At 42.0% G+C, this 15,081-nt stretch overlaps 1 long non-coding RNA gene across 1 annotated transcript; it reads right to left on the reverse strand.

Moving 5' to 3' along the window:
- Window positions 1-315: 315 nt before the first annotated feature.
- Window positions 316-1,037, reverse strand: LOC143940027 (uncharacterized). Its single transcript, XR_013263813.1, has 3 exons — window positions 840-1,037; window positions 640-748; window positions 316-477 (listed from the first exon to the last, which is right to left on the reverse strand). It is a non-coding gene; the product is annotated as an uncharacterized LOC143940027 (long non-coding RNA).
- Window positions 1,038-15,081: the final 14,044 nt, after the last annotated feature.

Raw genomic sequence — 15,081 nt, forward strand, 5'->3', positions numbered from 1 at the left:
TTCTGGATATTAGGATGTCTCCTTCCAATATCAGCCAGACATGTCTCCTGTGCGCTCTCCAGACCAGATCCCCAAATAAATCCCTCAAGCAAAAATTCAGTAGATTGGGCCCCCCAGCTAATACAGTTGGGACCTCAGTGAATGCAGGTAGAAAGTTTAAGAGTAAGGACAAAGAGATCAGAGATGACACCACATCTCCTTCTTGTTAAAAAAAATAAATTACACCACATCCCAATATAACATATGAAAAAAGGAGAGGAGGAACAAGCCATGGGACTTTTAAGGGTGCCAAAAGAACAAATTGATTACAATTGATAAAATTCAATACATTTTATTACAACAATAAAAAGTTAATAAAAAAGATTCCTTGTTATATCATTTGTTCAATTCATAAGCAGATACAGACACTACCGCTCTACATGTTTCACTTCAAAAGAGCTTCTTCAGGAGTCTCAAGAGTGCTGCATGAATTAAATGCTATAAATGACAAAGAAACATAGGAATAATTACATAAAGTTTTGGACAGAGTTTTACATCTACTGATATATTAGTATACATAAGTACACATATTTGATTTTATTTATAGATATTATCAGCAAAAAACTATTTTAAATAATATGTAAATTGAGATGGACCTACCGGATACGCTTGGACCTGGGTTAGTCAAAAAAGCAGAGATTTCCTGATTAATTTCAATAGATGCCGCATCAACGGACCACAGGGAAGAGACAGATATAACACCTATTTTCTATAGGAAAAACATATATGTATATGAGAAAAAAGATTTCCCTATTTTTGTTTAATTACTGTAACTATCAAAATTTATGGGTAATATTTACCTCATTTACATTTATACAATAGGATCAATTTATTTATTCCCTCAAGAAAAGGGTAATCCAGTGTTGATGATAGAGGGATGGCAGAGATGAAAAAGTGTTGCTGAGTATCCTTGAAAAGGAAACCAAGACCCACCAGGATATCCCTTCACTTAGAAATCTTAATGGTTCTCCTCCTTCACAATGAAAGTCAATTGAATAGAGCCTGAAAGATAAATGAAGCATATAAGCCTGATCAGTCAAGAGCTATATCCATATAGATAGTAATATAAACATTTCCACTATCGGCCAGTAGATTCTTAATACATGAATATAGATCTCTAATGGAGCAAAGATGAGTGCTTACCTATTCTGTGAAATCAATGGAAATAATGCGGAGAGAGAGGAGAGATGCAAAGTCTCCTTCTCTCAGCACGCCTGTGACAGAATATGGTGGCTGTTCACGGCATTCATATTTCCCCCGTTGCGGCGGCGTCTGACGTCACTGCTGCAACCTGAACGTGACTTGGGTGCTAATGCTCAGGCTCCAAGTGGTGGAAGTGGTGTGGAGCTCAATGTGTCATTGGCAGAATCGCCGTTTTGGAATTTTTTCTGGTCTCAACCTGATGTGATTGGGCAAACCATCACCACATGACATTAATGGGTGGAATAACCTGCATTAAAGGATAGGAGTAATAGGGGAAAACTGCTATTGGATGGCTACGTTTCCAATTCATTCAGGTGCATCAGTCTTATACCAATAGGCAGTGCCAGGACAAGGCCATCCAGCGCCCAGGGCAAAGATGCCAAACTGTGCCTCCCTTTCCCTTAGGGTTAGGGTCAGGTTGCCCCCTGCCCTTGCAATAAAACATTGCGCCAGGGGCAGCCGCCCCCTCCTGCCCACCCCTTGTCCCGGCCCTGCCAATAGGGCTCAAGTCAATCAAAGTGATTGATCAAACACCTATAAAGGAAAGTGCCTGGGGTGTCCGTGTGATCACTGAAACCCACTGAATTAGGGAAGAACTATTAGATGAAAACAGATTGGAAAATAATTCAACTTTTGATTTTACTATTAAATGTAACTGCTAAACCCAAGTTGGTCCTGATATCAATGGGAGTCCATCTGTATCTCTCAAAACCATAAAAGAGTGAACAATCAATACTATTATTACAGATGTACAATCGCATAAAGCATTACTTAATTATAACAAAGCATATAGGTAATTAGATATAGTTACAAAATATATATACATCAGCTTGTGTAGACTTTGTGGGAGAGACAGCATTGTGGTGCTTGTCCAGAATGGCTCGTAGCTGAGCGCATCATTTAGGCCAGGGTATTTTAATGCAGATAAACCATGAATCCAGTGATTCTCTCGCTGCAGGAGTATTTTGTCGACATTTCCCCCCCCCCCCCCCCTTTCATTTAATGGGATATATTCCAAAGCATAAAAATGCATTTTGGAACAGTCAAATCCGTGATAATGGCCCATGTGTCGACTTATTGGTGTCTCCATTTTCTTTTTGCACACTAGAGACACATGGTCACGGATCCAATGGAAAAATGGTCTTTTGGTTTTACCCACATAGTAGGCCCCACAGACACACAGCATAGTATATACCACTTTTACTGATTGGCAATTAACCAAAACTTGAGGTCTAAAAAGACGTCCATTAGGAAGAGCGATTTGACTTGCTTTGAGAATGTATCTACAAAAATTGCATTTGTTACAAGGAAAGGTTCCCTTTGATCTATTCTGAGTTCCTGTTTTGGGGGCATAGTGGCTATGAATGAAGTTGTCTTTTAGGCCCCTTTCACATGGGCGCCTACGTTAAGTAGAATCCACTTGCTCATCGGGGGATCTCTCCGATGAACAAGCAGATCATAGGTCCGCGGGCTGCTCTGCTGTGCATAGTGGACACGTACACTTAGTCTTTTGAATGTTATTTTAGGATATGTTTTTAGATGTTTTGAAATAGTGCTGTCAGCCATTAACAGATACCAATACTTTTGCATAATTTAGCAGAACTGTTTATGTTGACCCGAGTAGCGGGTCAATCATTCTGATTTCTACATCAGTTTTTGGTGTTTTTTTTGCCATGAATTAACAATGCTCTAGCTTTGGTTTTAGCTTTAATGTAGGTTTTTTTTTTAACTTTTTTTACTCTAGCCTCGTTGGTGGAGGCGTAACTGAAGCCTTTTGACTCCTCAAACTCAGCATTTTCACTGCAATTTCTCCTCAATCTGAGGTATTGGCCAAAAGGCACACTAGTCACCAAACATGTAGGATGAGAACTGCTGGCGTGTAATAGGGAGTTTCCTGCAGATGGCAGTGTAGACCCAAGATTGCCACCCTGATTAATCAATATTTGAACATCCAAGAAATTTAATTTAAAAGCCATTATCAAGGAAAAGTTGTGGTCACAAAACATACTTTTGAGTTTAGGCAATTATTTGCATATTCATTATTTTCTGTAAAATAACTATTCAAGGTCTGGATAACTTGGAGGAAGGGGGGTGGGTTGGCAATGGTTTATCCCTTACCTACCTACTTTGTGATAGAAGTTGTCTCTCTGTTTTTTAATCTCAAAGGGTTGGGAGGTATGGGAGCTATAATACTATCAGGAATGCTACAATAATTACTTTCCATTCCCCTGGTGTTAAGCTCTGTTCAGACTCATGCACATTAATGTGTGTGTTTTCATGCACCGACACACGTTGAATTAGAACTACACATGGAATAGTCTCTGAGGACCCATTTCAATTTATGAGTTTTGTCCCAACCCCTGTCATTGTCAATTTTATTGGACAGCTTAGCCTGCATCTCTTAAACCAATGCATCCATATTTGTTACATCAGTTGTCCATTAAAGACATTACAGAACTCTGTCAATTATAATCGGCTGGCCGCTGTGGTTCCTCCCTCTAGTACAGGGGTCTGCAAACTTTAATATGAGGGCCACATTGTATATTTTACAAATATCGGCAGGCCCAAAAAAGGAGTTTTTGTAAATGAATGAATAAAATTGAAATTAAATTAACAGATTTTACTTGGATCTTTTTTGTAAACAGCATGATATGACTCAGAACACAAGAGAAAGACCTTCACTGAGATTCCCCATCAGAGTTCCCCCTTACATCAAGGTCCCCATTAGAATCCCCCCTTACATCAAGGTCTCCATCAGGGTTCCCCCTTATATCAAGGTCCCCATTGGAATCCCCCTTACATCACAGTCCCCCCCTTACATCAAGGTCTCCATCAGGGTCCCCCCTTACATCAAGGTCCCCATTGGAATCCCCCCTTACATCATAGTCCCGCCCTTACATCAAGATCTCCATCAGGGTCCCCCCTTACATCAAGGTCCCCATTGGAATCCCCTCTTACATCATAGTCCCCCCCTTACATCAAGGTCTCCATCAGGATCCACCCTTACATCAAGGTCCCCATTGGAATCCCCCCTTACATCACAGCCCCCCCTTACATCAAGGTCTCCAACAGGGTCCCCCCTTACATCAAGGGCCCCCTTGGAATCCCCCTTACACCACAGCCCCCCCCCCTTACATCAAGGTCTCCATCAGAGTTCCCCCTTACATCAAGGTCCCCATTGGAATCCCCCTTACATCACAGCCCCCCCTTACATCAAGGTCTCCATCAGAGTTCCCCCTTATATCAAGGTCTCCATCAGGGTCCCCCCTTACATCAAGGTCTCCATCAGGGTCCCCCCTTACATCAAGGTCTCCATCAGGGTCCCCCCTTACATCAAGGTCCCCATTGGAATCCCCCCTTACATCACAGCCCCCCCTTACATCAAGGTCTCCATCAGGGTCCCCCCTTACATCAAGGTCCCCATTGGAATCCCCCTTACATCACAGCCCCCCCTTACATCAAGGTCTCCATCAGGGTCCCCCCTTACATCAAGGTCCCCATTGGAATCCCCCTTACATCACACCCCCCCCTTACATTAAGGTCTCCATCAGGGTCCCCCCTTACATCAAGGTCCCCATTAGAATCCCCCCTTACATAACAGCCCCCCCTTACATCAAGGTCTCCATCAGGGTTCCCCCTTACATCAAGGTCCCCATCAGAGTAACCCCTTATTTCAGAGTCTCCCTTTTATGAATAAAGTGGGAGCCAGGAGGCAAGCGGGTCTGTTCTCTCCTGAATTCTGGGGTGGGGGTTGGTGGGTAGAACCAGAGACCATAGGAAGCCTCTGATAACCTGAATCTGTGTACATTGAGGATCTGCTGTTGACCCTAGCTGTGGGCCACATTAAGTCTTGTAGCGGGCCACATGCGGCCTTGGGCAGCAGTTTGGAGACCTCTGCTCTAGCTACATTATAGGGCGCAGTGGCCACCAGGGGGCATGCTATCCGACACACTTGGCACTGTCGGATAATGGCTGCACCTGAAGCTCTTGAAGATTTGCCATCCCACCCACCAGAGAGGTAAGTAGTCATCTGCTTATTTTACAGGGTGATCACAGTTATGTGTGTAACAAGCATTGCTGCCTATTGAAGGCACCCCAATACAATAAGGCGAAGGACATGTGTTGTATCATGCTGCAACGCACATTATTGACCAAAAAGGATGTTCTATAAGCGGTTTAGGCCAAGTCACTTGGAGAGAAGGATGGTGGGGGGGTGGGGGGTACATTTTGCACCAGTAAAAATGACCGGCTAAGCTGACATTTAAAAGCAGCAATTTGCATGCGCGGCTACAAAGACTGTCAGAAAGATTTTTCAAACATGGTTGGAAATATCAGAGTTTTCTGCCATGCTTCATTATATAGGAATTAATGCTGCCTCCTTAACCTTTGCATTAGATGCTCTGTATATTGCTAGAGATGGCTGAATATATTCCAAAGTTAAAATCATTTACCTAAAGGGCACACGGCAAAGATTCCAAAAGAAAATGACAAAAGGAAATTTCTTCTTAAAAAAAGTGAGCTTGGACATGAAGCTGTTCACTAATTAGATGCAAATAAAAGGCTCCTAAATAGATTTCCCCCGCTGATGACTCGGCAGAGGACGGGCGTTTATGTAAAGGAAAATAAATCAGTACACCCCTGTAATACAAGAACATTTCCCACCGTTTGGTTCTATAAAGCTCCAGACAAAAAACTGGATTTCTGGCAGATTAAGAAGCATTTTTTGAACTTGCAGTGTTTAGAAAGAGAGAAAACATATAAAAGAGGCATGTATTGCACAGATGTATTTAATATGTTTTTTTATTCCCATACATTTTAAAGTGGGGGGTTGGCATTGGGACAATAGCAATCTACCTATCAATCACTGCGACCAGCTCTACCGCCAGCTCCTGACCCTACCTCTCACCTCGCAGACCTCAGATAAGAGTGGCCAATGGAAGACCTAAGAGGAATTCCCTCACTGTTGGTGCTGCTACATCTAAGGTCTGGCAACAGAAAACGTACAGAACCCTGCATTACATACTACTGACCCCTGCACTGTACATTAAATACTACTGACCCCTGTACTTTGTGTCACATAATACTGACATCTGCACTTGGTGTCACATACTACTGACACCTGCACTGTACGTTGAATCCTACTTATCCCTGCACTGTACGTTGAATACTACTGATCCCTGCACTGTACGTTGAATACTACTGATCCCTGCACTGTACGTTAAATACTACTGATCCCTGCACTTTGTGTCACATACTACTAACCCCTGTACTGTACATTGAATACTACTGATCCCTGCACTGTACATTAACTACTACTGACCGCTGCACTGTATGTTGAATACTATTGATCCCTGCACTGTACATTAAATACTACTGACCCCTGCACTGTACATAAATACCTCTGACCCCTGCACTGTACATAAATACTACTGACCCCTGCACTGTACATAAATACTACTGACCCCTGCACTGTATCACATAATACTGACCTCTGCACTGTACGTTAAATACTACTGACCGATGCACTGTACATAAATACAACTGATCCCTGCACTGTACATGAAATACTACCGACTCCTGCAATTTGTGTCACATACTACTGACCCCAGCACTGTACATTAAATACTACTGACCCCTGCATTGTACGTAAATACTACTAATCCCCAAACTGTACATTAAATACTACTGACTTCTGCACTTTGTGTCACATACTACTAACCTCCGTACTGTACGTTAAATACTACTGACCCCTGCACTGTACATAAATACTACTAATCCCTGCACTGCACATAGATACAACTGATCCCTGCACTGTACTTTAAATACTACTGACCCCTGCACTGTACAAAAATACTACTGACCCCTGCACTGTACAAAAATACTACTGGCCCCTGCACTGTACATAAATACTACTGATCCCTGCACTGTACATTAAATACTACTGACCCCTTCAATTTGTGTCACATACTACTGACCCCTGCACCGTACGTAAATACTACTAATCCCCAAACTGTACATTAAATACTACTGACTTCTGCACTTTGTGTCACATACTACTGACCTCCGTACTGTATGTTAAATACTACTGACCCCTGCACTGTACATAAATACCACTAATCCCTGCACTGCACGTAAATACAACTGATCCCTGCACTGTACATTAAATACTACTGACCCCTGCACTGTACATAAATACTACTGACCCCTGCACTGTGCATAAATACTCCTGATCCCTGCACTGTACATTAAATACTACTGACCCCTTCAATTTGTGTCACATACTACTAACCCCTGCACCGTACATTAAATATGACTGACCCCTGCATTGTACGTAAATACTACTAATCCCCGAACTGTACAATAAATACTACTGACTTCTGCACTTTGTGTCAAATACTACTGACCTCTGTACTGTAAGTTAAATACTACTGACTCCTGCATGGTAAGTAAATAATACTAATCCCTGTACTGTACATTAAATACTACTGACCCCTGCATACCCTGAGGACAGCCAAAGAAAAAAAAAGCATGACTAGGGGACAGTGTAATCAGGCAAAGAGAAGTTTAAGGGTAAAAGTTAATAAGGAGTTCAGTCACTTACGGGATTGGTTGGTTTACTATGGAGGAAGGGGTTGCAGTAGGTCAGGTAGGTGGGTCTGCATGCTTCTTTCATCTGGTGAAGAAGACACATGGAGGAAGAATGTTCCCACCCACCTGCCCACTCCTGTATTGGATCAGTAATTCTTTAAGTGGGCATGTTTTGTTTTTGGTGGTTGGGGTCTTTGGAGGCGTTTAAAATCTGCTGTGATGATCATATTAGGGACCCATCTAATGTATGGAGTCCTCTGTGGAATGCCAGTTGGTGTGTCCACCGGTAAGTTAAACTGAGAGGTATCTGCAGAATGTTGAGGTTGTCCCCTAGCCGGTGCGTCGCGGCTTGGGACTGTGTAAGTAGTTATGCAGATACCCAAGTGGATACTTGATACTTGGCGCCTCCAAAGACCGGCAACCTTATGTTTATTATGTTATGTTTATTGTATTATTATTTTGTTTCTGTTTTAAAGAATGTTTGTTTTATTAGGTTTTTGTTTGATAATCGGCGGCTACGGACAATTTTTACTCCAAAGTGGTGTCCAATCGTTCTTGCCAAACCAATCTACTAACCTTCTATGAGGAGGTGAGTTGCCATCTAGATAAAGGAAGGCCCGTAGACGTGGTGTATCTGGATTTTGCAAAAGCATTTGACACAGTTCCCCATAAACTTTTACTGTACAAAGTAAGGTCCGTTGGCATGGACCATAGGGTGAGTACATGGATTGAAAACTGGCTACAATGGCAAGTTCAGAGGGTGGTGATAAATGGGGAGTACTGGGAATGGTCAGGGGTGGGTAGTGGGGTCCCCCGGGTTCTGTGCTGGGACCAATCCTATTTAATTTGTTCATAAATGACCTGGAGGATGGGGTAAACAGTTCAATCTCTGTATTTGCAGAGGATACTAAGCTAAGCTGGGCAATAACTTCTCCGCAGGATGTGGAAACCTTGCAAGAAGATCTGAACAAATCAATGGGGTGGGAAACTACATGGCAAATGAGGTTCAATGTAGAAAAATGGAAAATAATGCATTTGGGTAGCAAAAATATGAATGTAATCTATACACTGGGGGGAGAACCTCTGGGGGAATCTAGGATGGAAAAGGACCTGGGGGTCCTAGTAGATGATAGGCTTAGCAATGGCATGCAATGCCAAGCTGCTGCTAACAAAGCAAACAGAATATTGGCATTAAAAAGGGGATCAACTCCAGAAATCAAATGATAATTCTCCCGCTCTACAAGACTCTGGTCCGGCCGCACCTAGAGTATGCTGTCCAGTTCTCGGCACCAGTCCTCAGGAAGGATGTACTGGAAATGGAGCGATGTACAAAGAAGGGCAACAAAGCTAATAAAGGGTCTGGAGGATATTAGTTATGAGGAAAGGTTGTGAGCACTGAACTTATTCTCTCTGGAGAAGAGAAGCTTGAGAGGGGATATGATTTCAATTACAAATACCGTACTGGTGACCCCACAATAGAGAGAAAACTTTAATGGAAGGGAGTTTAACAAGACTCGTGGCCACTCATTAAAATTAGAAGAAAAGAGGATTAATGTTAAACTACATAGAGGGCGGCGAGGATGTGGAATTTCCTTCCACAGGCGGTGGTCTCAGCCAGGAGTATCGATAGTTTCAAAAACTATTAGATAAGCACCTGAACAACTGCAACATATACATATACAATGTAATACTGACATATAATATAGGTTGGACTTGATACACTTGAAATGTATGTAACTATGTGTCATAGTGGTTATTGCAGATAAACAAATAAAAAAAGAGGAACATTTTTGAAATTTTTTTTTGCAGATAAGCAATTTTCTCCTTCACTGATGTGCGCTGATGTTGAGGCACTAATATGTGGCACTGATAGGCGGGACTGATGAGGAGGCACTGATGGGCAGCATTAATGGGCACTGATGGAGCTGCACTGATAATTAAGGCACTGGTGGGCAGCATTGATGAGCACTGATGATCAGTCCCAGGTCTGGCCCAAGACATTGTGCAGGAATGAAACGCACCCCCTCCCCCCCCCCCAAAAAAATTAATAAATCACGTCCATCCAGTAAAGAGACATTTCCATTGCTCCCATTCATTGGCTGCTAGAGGTCACAGCACGTGACTTCTGCATGTTAATTGGTTGCTAGAGATTACTGCACATCAATACTGCTCACTGATTGGTTGCTAGAGGTTACTGCACTTTAGTAGTGCTCACTGATTGGTTGCTAGACTGTACTCAGGGAGGCATGATATACATATGAATGCCACCTCTATTTACATATCAATGCATACGGTCCAACACTATTAACATATTAATGGTGCTGCTATTTACATATCAGTTATTTACATGTAAACACAGGGTCTGCAGGTGAGTCATCTGTACACAACAATAGGGTAGTGCTGGGCAGCATTAGTAACAGAACTTGACACTGAGATATCAGGACACAGCACGGGACTAAAACTTCAAGAGACAAGGTAATTTAAACTGGGATAGTTGGCAACTATGAGGCAGCTGCTTTGAGCCCCAAAACAATGGCAGCTGCTCCTTTTGCCCTGCCTTAAAGATGGCCCTGCATGTCCCCTGTCAGGACTGCCACATGGTAAAGGGTCGCTGTGATTGGCCCTTCACCACTCCTCCAGACTGACATCCACCCATCAAGGCATTTTGATATATGCATAACTCCTCCCAGCCCACTGCTTGCAATTGGGGCGGAGGGATCTTTGCGAAGCTGCTGAGAGGTTTTCAGGAAGATTTGTGCAGCACTGTGCCTGCCCCTCCCACCAGCCATGCGCTGTCTGCATTGCATAGAGAAGCACAGAGAACCAGTGATAAAATCTCTAGGACTAAAATAAGGTATGTAATGAAAACAGCACGATTTTATTTAAAAATGTAATTAGTATGTTGATTGGAGGGGTGGAATCTGATCAAACTTCATCTTTAATGCTGAGCATTAAAAATGCATTGTGCACGCCCTTATGCAGATGCACAGCTTCCGATTTTCCTGGCATTAGAAAAAAAAAAACGCACTGGGATGATTGCAAGCTAAATTAGACTAACAGAGCGGAGGATTACGGGATGAGATTAGTTGGTAATAGTGACGTACAAGGCGTTCTATACAAAAACTAACCAGATTATAGGGGGGATTTAAACCACCTTTTTGCTCCAGTTTGCAGTCCGTGTGTTTTGTTCTGCTTTTACAAAGTATACTTATTTCACTTCCCCAGGAAAGTATGTCACTGTGGGGGCTCAGTAATGTATACGTGTAATTCTGCATTCAGTTTTATCGCCAGGCCGGATTATTTCGAAGCACTCGAATGAAGAGCACAGCTGGGAGTTAAAGTATAAATATGAAGCATTGATTCTCTTTCTTTAGAAGGTCTATAGAGCGCCTGTACAGCAAAGCATGCGGAAAGTCTGCTGGTATTTCCACAATAAGACTTTATTAATCTAATTTTTTCTAATTTTAATTTTGAATTTTACTTAAAAGTAAATAATTGACCTGCTCTGCTTTCAAAGGTACCATCCATAGGTTTAACACTTTCACTGGCGAAAATTTATATTTTTATGTTTTTTTTGTTGCATTATTTTTAGACCTAATTTGTTAAACCCTTAAAACATTATAGATTTTTTAAAGCAGAGAGCCCCGAGAGTAAAACGGTGGTAGTTCCAATTTTTTATGTCAGGTGAAAATATGAAAATAATAGAAACAAACACAGTCTGAACATTTATTTTTAAAAAATGGTCGTACATACATGGGTAGCGTAGACAATTGCTAAGCCGATAAAATGTTCCACATGGTAAAGAGTTACAATGATGCATGCAGAATAACATACAATATACACAAGCATCTAAAAAAAACAAAAAAAACAGACGCGTTTGGCGAGGCATAGCTCGCTTCTTCAGGGGTGCATGCATGTGTGACGCAAGTAAAAGAAGAATAATAAACAAAAAAGATGTATAACACAGTAATGAATATTTTGGCTAATGGTAAGAGGGGCCTTGAAATAGAAGACCCCATACTCACCAATTGGCAAAGCCAGAGTGCCAATTACTGAATTCACCGAAGGCGGCAGCGACAAATGTGTAGCACCGGAGCTGAGGGGACGGAACCAACCACAGCCCAACCAGGGGACAACCGGAAGGCAGACATGGCATTGGTGAGGACGTGTAACCCTAGAGGTCTCATACTGTCCATTCAGGTGTCAGCTATCAATAGGTGCTAAAAAAGCAAAGTGAACGTAAAAAATGTATGGTTAAATACATGACCACATATGTGACCCAACCTGGTCCAATAGTCCAAGACGGACATGGAGACCAGGGGGAAGTGTGAGGGAATGCAAAAAAACAAAAACAAAATGCCATACTCTCTTTACCAAGATTGGAGATGCGGTGTGTCAGAGTGAAAGACCGCATCTCCGATCTTGGTAAAGAGCCTATGACGTAGGCACTTTACCATGTGGAACCAGGGCCGTCTTTAAGGCAGGGCAAAAGGGGCAGCTGCCCTGGGCCCTGTCATTGTTGTGGGGCCCAAAACAGCTGCCTCATACTTGCCAACTATCCAGATTTAAATTCCCTTGTCCCTTGAAGTTTTATTCCTGTGCTGTGTCCTGATATCTCAGTGTGAAGAGCTGGTACTAATGCTGCCCAGCTCTGCCCTATTGTTGTGTACAGATGACTGATCTGCAGGACCCTGTGTTTATATGTAAATAACCAGCATTCGTATGTAAATAGCGGCGACAATACTAAATAAATAGCTGCGGCCGGTGGCATTTATATGTAAATAAAGGTGGCATTCCTATGTATATCATGCTCCCCTGCTGTGAGGAGGTGATGTGCTGTAACCTCTAGCAACTAATCAGTGATCCGTAATGTGTACTGTAACCTCTAGCAACCAGTCAGTAAGCAGTAATGATATGCTGTAACCTCTGGCAACCAATCGCAATAGCTGCCCGATCTGATACAGAAAACTGATTTTAAGTCTAGCTGCTATTTATTGTAAGTCTCAGAGCAGATGGAGAGGGAAATTGCATGGGGGGGGGCAAGAAAACATTTGCCCAGGGTCCAATCTATATTAAAGACGGCCCTGTGTGCAACAGCTGTGTCCAATCACAGCTGATCACATCGTAACCTGGGGGTGTCAGCGCATTGATTAATTGATTATCAGTACAGACCCATCATCAGCGTTGCCCACAAGGTTCCCCATAAGTGGTCACCAGGGATCCCACTCAGTGGCCAACAGGGATGCCAATCAGTGCCCATCATTGCCGCCTATCAGTGTCCATCAGTGCTGCATGTTAGTGCCTCATCATCAGTGCCCGTCAGTGAAGGAGAAAACTCATTTAAATTTTTTTATAACAGAAACAAAGAAAAGTTTTTCGTTTTTTTTTTTTACATTTTTATTAATTTTTTATTTGTTTAGCAAAAAATTAAAAACCCAGTGGTGACCAAAAAACACCAAAAGAAAGCTCTATTTGTGGGAATAAAATGATAAAAATGTCATATGTGTACAGTGTTGTATGACCGCGCAATTGTCCTTCAAAGTGCGACAGGGCTGAAAGCTGAAAATTGGCCTGGGCAGGAAGGGGTTGAAAGTACCCTGCATTGACGTGGTGATTCTAAACATCATTTTTTTTTTCTTTAACCACTTCAGCCCCGGAAGATTTGGTTGCTGAATGACCGGGCCATTATTTGTGATTCGGCACTGTGTCGCTTTAACTGACAATTGCGTGGTTGTGTGAGGCTGCACCCAAACAAAATTGACGTCCTGTTTTCCCCCCAAATAGAGCTTTCTTTTGGTGGATTTTGATCGCCTCTGTGGTTTTTATTTTTTGTGCTATAAACAAAAAATTGCGACAATTTTGAAAAAACACAATATTTTGTACTTTTTGCTATAATAAATATTCCCCCTTTTTTTTTTTAAAAAAGCAAATTTTTTCTCAGTTTAGGCCGATATGTATTCTACATATTTTTGGTAAAAAAAAAAAAAATCGCAAGAAGTGTATATTGATTGGTTTGTGCAAAAGTTATAGCGTCTACAAAATAGGGGATAGATTTATAGCATTTTTATTATTATTTTTTTATTTTCACTATTAATGGCGGCGATCTGCAAATTGTATCGGGACTGTGACATTATGGCGGACAGATTGGACACTTTTGACACATTTTTGGGACCATTGGCATTTATGCAGCGATCAGTGCTATAAAAATGTACTGAGTACTGTAAAAATGTCATTGGCAGGGAAGGGGTTAACACTAGGGGGTGATCAAGGGGTTAACTGTGTTCCCTGTTTGTGTTTCTAACTGTAGGGGGAGGAGACTGACTAAAGGAAATGACAGATCGTGGTTCCTAGATATTAGGAACTCACGATCTGTCACTCCTCACAGAACAGAACAGGGATTTGTGTTTTTACACACACACACACGTCCCTGATCTGCCTCTGATGCCCGCGATCGCTCGTGGCCGGCAGTCATCGCAACCGTTGGCCACAAGCATCGCCACCCCCGTGCGCTTGCTATCCTGATCCCACAAGCTGACTTATAGCTACAACGGCTTGCGGGATTGTGCTGAACTGCCGCAGTAAAAAGCGGTTAAAATAATAAACATAAAAAAGAATTGCATTATCCTGCGGTACCTGTTCTGACCTGTGTGGTATCAATCAAGATCTAATGGATGGCAATGTTAATCACCAAAAAAAAAAAATGTTGCTGTGCCTATTCCCTTATTTGTGCAATAATTGTTATATATAATTTATATAAAATGTATATATAATAATAAACATGCCATACTTACCTGCTCTGTATAATAGTTTTTCACAGAGTAACCCTGATCCAACATCAGTGCCTGACCTCACAAATGCCCTTCTGGAAGAATGGTCAAACATTCCCATAGACACACTCCTAAACCTTGTGGACGGCCTTCCCAGAAGAGTTGTTAAAGCTGCAAAGGGTGCGCCAACTCAATATAGAACCCTACAGCGGCCCCTTTAAGAAAAAGAAAAACTAAAAAAATGTCCTTTAACCACTTGCTTACTGGGCACTTAAACACCCCTCCTGCCCAGACCAATTTTCAGCTTTCGGTGCTCTCACACTTTGAATGACAATTACTCAGTCATGTAACACTGTACCCAAATGAATTTTTTGTTCTTTTTTTTCCCACAAATAGAGCTTTCTTTTGGTGGTATTTGATCACCTCTGGGTTTTTTATTTTTTGCGCTATAAATGAAAAAAATCCGAAAATTTGGAAAAAAAAC

Source organism: Lithobates pipiens, unplaced genomic scaffold (assembly GCF_037356315.1).
Source record: "Lithobates pipiens isolate NorthernLeopardFrog02 unplaced genomic scaffold, aLitPip1_a1.2 Scaffold_3, whole genome shotgun sequence".
Classification (NCBI taxonomy): Eukaryota; Metazoa; Chordata; class Amphibia; order Anura; family Ranidae; genus Lithobates; species Lithobates pipiens.